Source organism: Brassica napus, chromosome C8 (genome assembly GCF_020379485.1).
Source record: "Brassica napus cultivar Da-Ae chromosome C8, Da-Ae, whole genome shotgun sequence".
Lineage (NCBI taxonomy): Eukaryota > Viridiplantae > Streptophyta > Magnoliopsida > Brassicales > Brassicaceae > Brassica > Brassica napus.
Window position 1 is genome coordinate 13835733 of NC_063451.1, and position 9168 is coordinate 13844900.

Sequence of the window (9168 nt, forward strand, 5' to 3'; positions counted from 1 at the left end):
CGCAGGTTGATAATGCTCACTAGTCTCCTAGATCAGCGGTTAGCATCTCTCTAGCAAGCAAGGGTAAAACAAGCATTAATGAACAATCAATCAACGAATATCACAACTTAGCAAATCTATAGTTGGGGCTATTCCATCTAACCTATTTGAACACTTAATCTAACAAGTGAACTACTCAGACATTGCTAAGCAATTCATGACACAAAATATAGATAAAAATTGCATAGAATAGAATAGATGAATCAATGGAGTTCCAATCACAAATCTCTCTATGATTTTCTCTCCTAAAACTCTCTGCTGAAAATAAGAATACAAAGGTGGCTCCCAGCTCTCTTGCCTCCCAACACTTAGGCAAGTATATAACTATTAGGTTAAAAACTCGTCAGGGGTAATCTTGTAATTTGGTGAAGCCTTGGGTTTAAAGTCGGCTGGAACCAAGTCGTGCATCTCGCGTCTCGACATCGATCGATGGTACAGGATGTACATCGATCGATCATAATCTTCAATCGTCGAGGCTTCTCTCCTGTATCGATCGACGGCACTGGATGTGCATCGAACGATTGCTTCTCCTTCGTATCGACCTCTACTGGTCAGCTCGGATGAAATCTCTTTTAAGCTCCTAAATGCTCCATAATCATCACTTTACTCCAAGATACTCCTGAACCTGAAAACATACCTAATATGATAGAATATATAATATATAGATAGTAAAAAACTTATATACCATGAATGAAAATGGGTCAAATCCATGGTATATCACTTACCAACATCGATCGACCAACGCTTACCAGCATCAGTCGACAACAGTCCACCACACTCACATCCGATGAAGTCTCCACAAAACTTTCACACTAGGGAAGAGATAGATCAGTTGGTAGAAGAGATCTAAAGAGCTCTAGACACTACAGAATAGAGGCTTGATGGGAGATGTGATGACATTTATTTCCCAATGGATCTTAGCATCAGCGCTTTGACTTCCAGGATTGAAGCTATGCAAGGGGAATTGGTGGAGATTCAGAGGTACATTGCCCGTCGACCAGAAGCATCTGCATCGATCGATAGACGCAACAACATATCGACCGACATTGGTCAACAGACATCGGTCGACGACGCTACAAACCGAGGGCGGCTAGTACCAAAGGTGACATCAGACATGTCTGACACACAACACCATGGAGAGGAGATCTCAGCTGACACTTACGCCACACTTGGAAGACATCAGTTCAACCTTGAGAGTCTTGAAGATAGATTGCAGAAGATAGAAAACACAACTACAACAATGAAGGAAAAATGGCTCAGAGGGGATGAAGCAATGAGAGACTTCACTGGTACTTGGTTCAACAAGCGGAGAGAAGAGATGAACACTTGTTTTCCAACAAGTTCCAGCTTTCAACACTACTAGCCCAATCACCTCCAAAGTCAAGCTAAATGACTATAACAAAGCGCTGAGTGGGAGGCAACCCACTATTAGGTAATATTTATTTAGTTTTTATTGATATACTATTTATGTTGATTTTTAATTATTTTAGGTCATAAAAAAAACAAAAAGAGATCCGAGTAGATGATTGCCGTGAGTATCGACCGACGAGAAGCTGTCGACATCGATCGACGTTGCCTAACCTGCCGCGACCGATATCAACATCCTTACATCGGTCGACATCATTCCGGTATGGTATATCGTTTTAACTTGTTACATTGAGTCCTTATGATTTAGTTATCACCATAACTCCGACTGAATTTACATTGGGGACAGTATAGTTTAAGTCTGGGGGAAGGTTTACTGATACTAATTTATTTATTAGTCTTATTAAAACGTTTTTCAAAAAGTTTTATTGAGTCAAGAAGGGGATAATGAACTTATAGATTTTTGCTTGTTATCTAACCACTCTTTAGCACCATTCTAGACTTACTGATTGCAGATAGTACTAAAGATACTAAAGTGGATCAGCCTGTCAATTATTCACACTTGTTGAGATTGTTTGAAGGAACCAAAGCTGACCTCCAACATTAAACTTGACACAACTGCTTGTCTTGGGGCTTGGTATGCATGGGATCGGATTCTTCAAACAAGTCTGGAAGGTAAATCCTTGTGTAGATAGATTAATCACCCTTTCTCTCTCTTTTCGAACTATAGATAATTAAAAAAAAATTATTATATATATCGATTCGAAATTTATTAGGAAGGAATTCAAACAAAACTTGGTGGCTACAACCATTAAGGCTTGCTTCATAAGAATTCTATAGGTAAAGGATTAGAACAGGACTTGGTGACTACACAATTAAGGCTTGCTTCACAAATAATCCTATGATATGTCAAAAAGAAGTGAACAGGACTTGGTTGCAACCACCATTAAGGTTTGATTCATGGAAGTCTGTCCAATCTTGGTCAATGATCTTGCTAATATAAGCATATTTTAACTAAGAGATAAAATTAGTAGAGAGAGATGATAGGAACTAATGTTTACCTCCAGGTCCAAATACTTGTTCGAAAGTCCTTGCATCATGTGATGGATACCCCCAAGGTAAAGCCTACACTTTTATTTATGCTAAGAAATGAGGTTGAAATAGGAAAATGTCAGACAAGATTTGCTAAGTTGTTGGCTAGATGAATTTTGTTGCTAAGCTAGGATATAGTATAATGTGCTTTTGTGATTAGGACTTTTTAGATGTGGATTGCAATATTGTAGAGGCTATGATTCTAAGTTTTAAATCATGTGAGTCCCTGTTGTTTTCAAACCTTTATCCATGGTTTATAAGTGTTTTAACTACTAATTATTATATTATAGAGTCTATTTCAAATATTTATAGGATCAGGAGTGATTTGGAGATAAATGATGATTTTGGAGCATTTTGGAGCATTTTGGAGATACTTGGAGCAAGCACCATAGATGACCATCGAGCTCAACCATCAGTCGATAATGAAAGGGAATAATCGATCGATGTTCATATTTTGACATCGATCGACAACAAAGCGTGCATAAAGCCCGTTTGGTCACAGCCGACTTGAAGCTCAAGTCTTCACCAATTTACAAGATTACCCCTGACGAGTTTTAACCTAATTATATAAGCTTTGCCACCATGTTAGAGGCAAAATGTGCTTTCTTGTTTTATTATTTTCACAGCAAGTTTTTCTAGGATTTTGATAGATTGGAGAGAAGATCCAAAGTTATAATTTGTGATTGGAACTCCATTAATATTTATTTACTATTCTAATGAAGTTTTCTTACCTAATTTCTGTTATGAATTGCTTAGCCATATCTGAGTAGTTCCATTATTAGATTTTAGGGTTTAAATAGGTTAGGCGGGATTAGCCTCAACTATAGATTGCTGATTTGTGGTAATTGTCATTAGGATTGTTCATTAATGCATGTCTCTAGATTAGCTACCTAGAACTTGCCCTAGGATTGATAGATAAAAGCGAGAGCTTCATTATCATCCTGAAAACATTCTAACTGAGCTAAGTTTCTTGCTTTGAGTAAGGCGAGAGGTGATCTAGTGAGCTTAGTAAGCTATCATTCAACCCGAACATAAAGTTTAACTAGAACCACGTCGATCGATATCATTATTGAATAATCGATCGACAGAGTGAAAGGTGAATCGATCGATATCCTTATAGGATCATCGATCGACACTTTCTAATTGATTGACATAGGATAGTTGAGATCATTAGATCTAGTTAATAGACAAGTCCAAACATGCAAAAGCTTATAGACTTGTTGACTAAGTAGTTGAGATTTACATTATCATGCATGCAACCCATTAGGCATCTGTAGGATTATGATCCCAAGTTTCCTGAATAAAAACCCTAAGTCTAGCTATTTTCTTTTAAGCACCATAACCTCAACCAATCAATTGAGCAAACACTTGCTTGATAAAAACTGCAATTTACATTTAAACCATTAAAACATCCCGCTTAACAAATCATATTAGCTTTCATAGGTTCCCTAGCTCCCTGTGAATTCGATTCCTAAGTACTACAACTCGACCTCTTTTTTGAGAGAGTATAAATCATTCCTTAGGGTAATTTTAGTGGTATCATTGGGGAAGGCGGAGATGGTATGGCCCCGAGTTTGGACGAGGCGATGGGTGAAGGAGAGGTCTAGATCCCCGCGTATGATCAAGGTTGTGGTCGTGTTTAAGACTTTTTTTAATGTTTATGAATTAGTGCTTGCTCTGGCCTTGTATGGCCATGTTTATGTTTTGGGACTGGCCGCTTGTGGCTTTGAATCCCTGCCGCTTTGCGGCTTTTAATGAATGGATGATCAGTTTGCGTTTATGTGAGTAAGTGGATGGTGTAGAAGGAAGCGTATGAGTTGTCATCTCATACCTTTCTCCAAAGTGGAATGCTATATTCGTGGTCCGTTTCGAGAATTTTCCGCAAAGTCCTAACTTCGTGGGATTTCTGAGGACGTTGAATATAAGCATAGAGGCATGCTTTAGGATATCGTATCGTCGATATCATACCTTGAGATGTTAAAGACCAGTGTGCTGGGTTTAGGGAAAGACCTAGGTTTACTTCTGGTTTTAGGGGGTGCGACGACTAATTCGACTTACGTATCCTTTACAGTTTCGACCTGATTCCGTACCGATTTAAAGTCCGCGATAGGTTCTCGGCTTATACGACTTGTCTGGTTAGAATCGAGCATCTCTCTAAGAACATTTTTTAAGTCTCCTAGAAGTACTAACCAAAATTTTGGATTTCTGTTATAGCGCTATTATCCTTGTGTCGGATGTATGAGGGTCATCTTCGTGAGATGGCCTTGTCTGTTTAGGACGTTTAAGAGTTCGATGTGATCAGCAACAAACTTGGTGGTAGATACTACCGTTTGGGTCTTAGGGAAGAGTACATGTTTTGAGGAGATGTTAGTGCGTATTTTGTGAGATGCATTGCATTCCAAGTTCTTGGAATCTTCTCGTCTTGCATGTTGGCTATTTCGTAGGAACCTGGTCGGACAACTTTTATGATTTTGTAGGGTCCTTCCCAGTTTGCTCCGAGTTTTCCTGCATTTCGCTAGGCAGTATTTTGGAAAACTTTGTGCACAGCTAAATCCCCTTCGTTAAATCGGCGATTCGAACATTTGAGTTATAGTATTTTGCGGCTGCATGTTGATAATATTGAATTCGGACGAGCGCTCGATCTCGGTGCTCATTGATGAGGTCGAGCTTGTATAGGAGCATGGCGTTGTTGAGCTCTTCTAGTTCGGGCAGTAATCTTCTTCGGACGCCGGGGAATTCGACTTCTGCGGGAATCATGCATTATGTCCCGTACACAAGGGCGAAAGGCGTTTCTCCCGTTGCTCATCTTGGGGTGGTGCGATGTGACCAGAGGACTCCCTCAAGTTCCTCTGCCCACCTGCCTTTTTTAGCGTCTAGGCGTTTCTTAAGTCCGTCTAAAACGGTCTTATTGATTGTCTCGGCTTGGCCGTTGCATTGTGGATATCTGGGAATTGATTTGTTTAATCGTATCTTCCATTTTTCGCAGAATGCTTCGAATCGGGTGGAGATGAACTGAGATCTTTTGTCAGTTACGATCTCGTAAGGAACTCCATGTATATAGATAATGTTTTTCCAAACGAAATTTTCAACTTGGACATCTTCTATACTTGCGTATGATTCTGCCTCTACCCACTTTGAGAAGAAATCAGTGAGGACTAAGAGGAAACACTTTTGCTTTGAATTGTGAAGGGGTTCGACGATATCCATGGCTCAGCGCACGAAAGGATATGGTGACGTGATGGAAGAAAGAACTTCTGCTGGTTGTCGGATGGTCGGAGCATGCCTTTGGCATTTTTCACATTTTCGTGTGAATTTCTTACAATCTCTGATCATCGTTGGCCAGTAGTATCCGTGGCGTTTGATTTTCACTGCAAGTGACCTTCCGCCGGAATGGTTTCCGCAGGATCCAGAATGGACTTCTTCCACTACTTTTCTCGCCTTTTCTCCTTCCAAACACGTAATGAGTGGTCCGGAAAATTTCCATTTGTAAATTTCCCCGTCAACTGTTACATAACGCGCGGCTTGGGTTCGGATTTTGCGGGCTGCCCATTTTTCGGGAGGTAATTTTCCATCGATGATGTAGGCTCTAATCGTTTCCAGCCATGACATGTCACAGCCGTAGTCGGATTGTTCCGATCTTTCTTCTTGCTGTACTGCGACCTTCTCTACGTCGTCGTCTTGATCCCTGATGAGGTTGACAATGACTGGTGGTTTGATACTCGGGTGTTCAATGAATTCGACCGGAATCACTCTTTTAAGACATGGGTCTGAACTTGATGCCAGGGCCGCGAGAGCATCGGCTTGGACGTTTTCGGAGTGGGGGATTCGCGTGAGAGCGAAACAGTCAAAATCTTAAGCTAGATTCTGGACCAGTTTCAGATATGCATCCATTCTTTCATCCCTTGCTTCGTATTCTCCGCTATATTGACTTGCGACTAGCTGAGAATCACAGTAGGCATGGATGTTGCGTATCTTCAATCCGTCAGCTAATCGTAGTTCTGCAATGAACGCTTCGTATTCAGCCTCGTTGTTGGACTCGTGAAATTCCAGTCTAAACGATTGTTCTAGGATTTCTCTGGTTGGTGATGTGAGGCGAATTTCGATGCCCGATACTTGCTTAAATGACGATCCGTCGACGTGAAGGACCCATGTTGAATTCGGTTCCTTGTTAGTAACGGTTCTTGTCGGTAGCTGTACCAAAACGTCTGCGAGTACTTGGGATTTTGCACTCGTTCTTGGTCGGTATTCTATACCGTACTCACTTAACTCGACTGCCCATTTGGCTAGTCTCCTCCTGACTGGCTCGGACTATGCAAGATAGTCAGAAGAGGGAAGGTCGTGAGGATGATAATGATGTGGGATTGAAAATATGGCCTGAGTTTTTGTGCTGATGTTACAACCGCGTATGCCAATTTTCAATTAGAGGATACCGTGACTCGGCGTCTAAAAATGTTTTGCTTATGTAGAAAATTGGTTTTTGTTCTCCCTGCTCTTCCCTGATCAAGATGCCGCTTACGGCTGATAGTGTTTCAGCTGTTTAAAGGCATTCTCACACTCGTCTGAACATTCAAATTTTGTATTCCCCCGCAAGACATCGTAGAAAGGTAGGCTCTTGTCCGTTGACCGAGAGATTAAACGGTTGAGGGCCGCGACTCTTCCAGTCAGCCTCGGTACCTCCCGCTTGTTTTTGGGAGAAGCCATCCTGATTAGTGCATCGATCTGTTTAGGATTATCTTCGATCCCGCGATACGTTACCATGTAACCGAGGAACTCGCCCGATGCTATGGCGAACCTGCATTTAGCCGAGTTAAGTTTCATGTTATGTGAGTTTAACCGTGCTAAACCTTCTTCGAGATGAGAAACGTGATCGCTTGCATGAAGGGATTTGACGAGCATGTCATCAATATAGACCTCCATGGTCTTTCTGAGTTGTTCGGAGAACATTCGATTCACAAGTCTCTGATAAGTTGCGCCGCAGTTTTCTCGCGATCATCAGGGTGCATCATGATCTGATTGTATCCTAAGAAGGCGTCCATGAAAGATAAGAGTTCGTTTCCCGCTGTTGCCTTGACCAGTCGATCAATGTGCAGTAAGGGGAAACTGTCTTTCGGACAGGCTTTGTTGAGATCGGTGAAATCGATGCAGACTCGCCATTTCCCATTTTTCTTTTTGACCACGACAGGGTTGGCAAGCCAATCAGGATACCTCACTTCCGTTATCGATCCTATCTTAAGGAGTTTTTCGACTTCGTCGTTGACTGCGGAGGCACGTTCGGGTCCTAACTTAAGTCTTTTTGTTTGACCTGTTTGAAAGTTTGATCGATATTCAGTTCGTGACATGTTATGTTAATGTCGATTCCTGGCATATCTTCTGCAGCCCATGCAAAAGTATGGAGGTTCTTTTTCAGACAGGTTATGAGTTCAGTCATCAAAGGCTCGCAGAGATTGGCTCCGATCTCGACACATCATTGTGGGAACGCTTTGTCGAGACATATGGTCACCATGGGTTCGCAGGTTGGTTCGCATTTTACTTCCAGGGCAACAGTTTTATGGGATTCCCAGAAGAGTTCTGCCGAATCTTGATTATGGGTGCTTTCGTCGGAGGCCATTTTTTTTATTTTTCTAGGAGTAGTTTCGGAGTTCAGCCTTCTTCGTTTTAGTTCCGCAGCAAAACACACCTGTGATACTCTTGGATTTCCCCATATTGTTTTGATTCCGTGAGGAGTTGAGAATTTGAGACAAAGGTGGTATATTGACGGAACCACTCGCATGGAATTCAACCATGGCGTACCCATGATCACGTTGTAAGACGCAGGGCGGTCTACAACTAGGAACTCCGTGACTTTTTTCATGGTTCCAGCTTTGACCTTGAGATTAATCGACCCAAAAGCTATAGTGGCTTCTCCTGAGAGTCCTATTAGCGGGCTAGGATTTTCCGCGATTTCGGATGGGTCTATCTTTATTTCTCGAGAGTATCTTTGAAGATGACATCAACCGAACTTCCAGTATCGATTAATACCCTTGCGATATCAATGTCATGAATCGTTAACTCAATAACAAGGAGATCGTTGCGAGGTTTGGTCTGATCGACCGTTGCTCCCCCCTTGAACGAGATGACGTTTGCACATATAGAGTTTTGCATATTGTTTCTGATCGTTGAGTGGCTTTTGCGAGTTAGATTAATCCGTACCCCCTCCTTCTAGCGCCAAACTATGGGAACCGAAATTTGGACTATCGATTTCCGGTTAAATAAGGAAAGTTAGGAAAACCCAAATTTCCCAGAGGTCCCAGATATCTGCTAAACCACACGCCAAGCAATCAGAACACGAAAAAAAGACGAGAAAAATAAGAAATTGAAAAGAGAGCAAAATAGATCTTATTCTGAATCCGCGTTTGAGTGTTACAACAAGGTATGAGTCTGGCCTACGAGAGCTGTTGGCGAGATTCCTAGTTCTAAAACCCTAAGACTGCAAGACCTAATTGAGTCGCAGCTCGAATAACAAAAAGGGAAAGTTGCCTAAAATTGCTCTAAGTGCTAAGTTTGCTCTGAAAAAGTTCCTCTTTGTGCCTCTCGCCTAGGACTCCTTATATACTCCTCCAAGGTCGGTTTTAGCTTTTCCCTTCCTGCCCTTAAGCCGTCTTAAGTGAAAAATGGAGATATTCCATTTTTTCC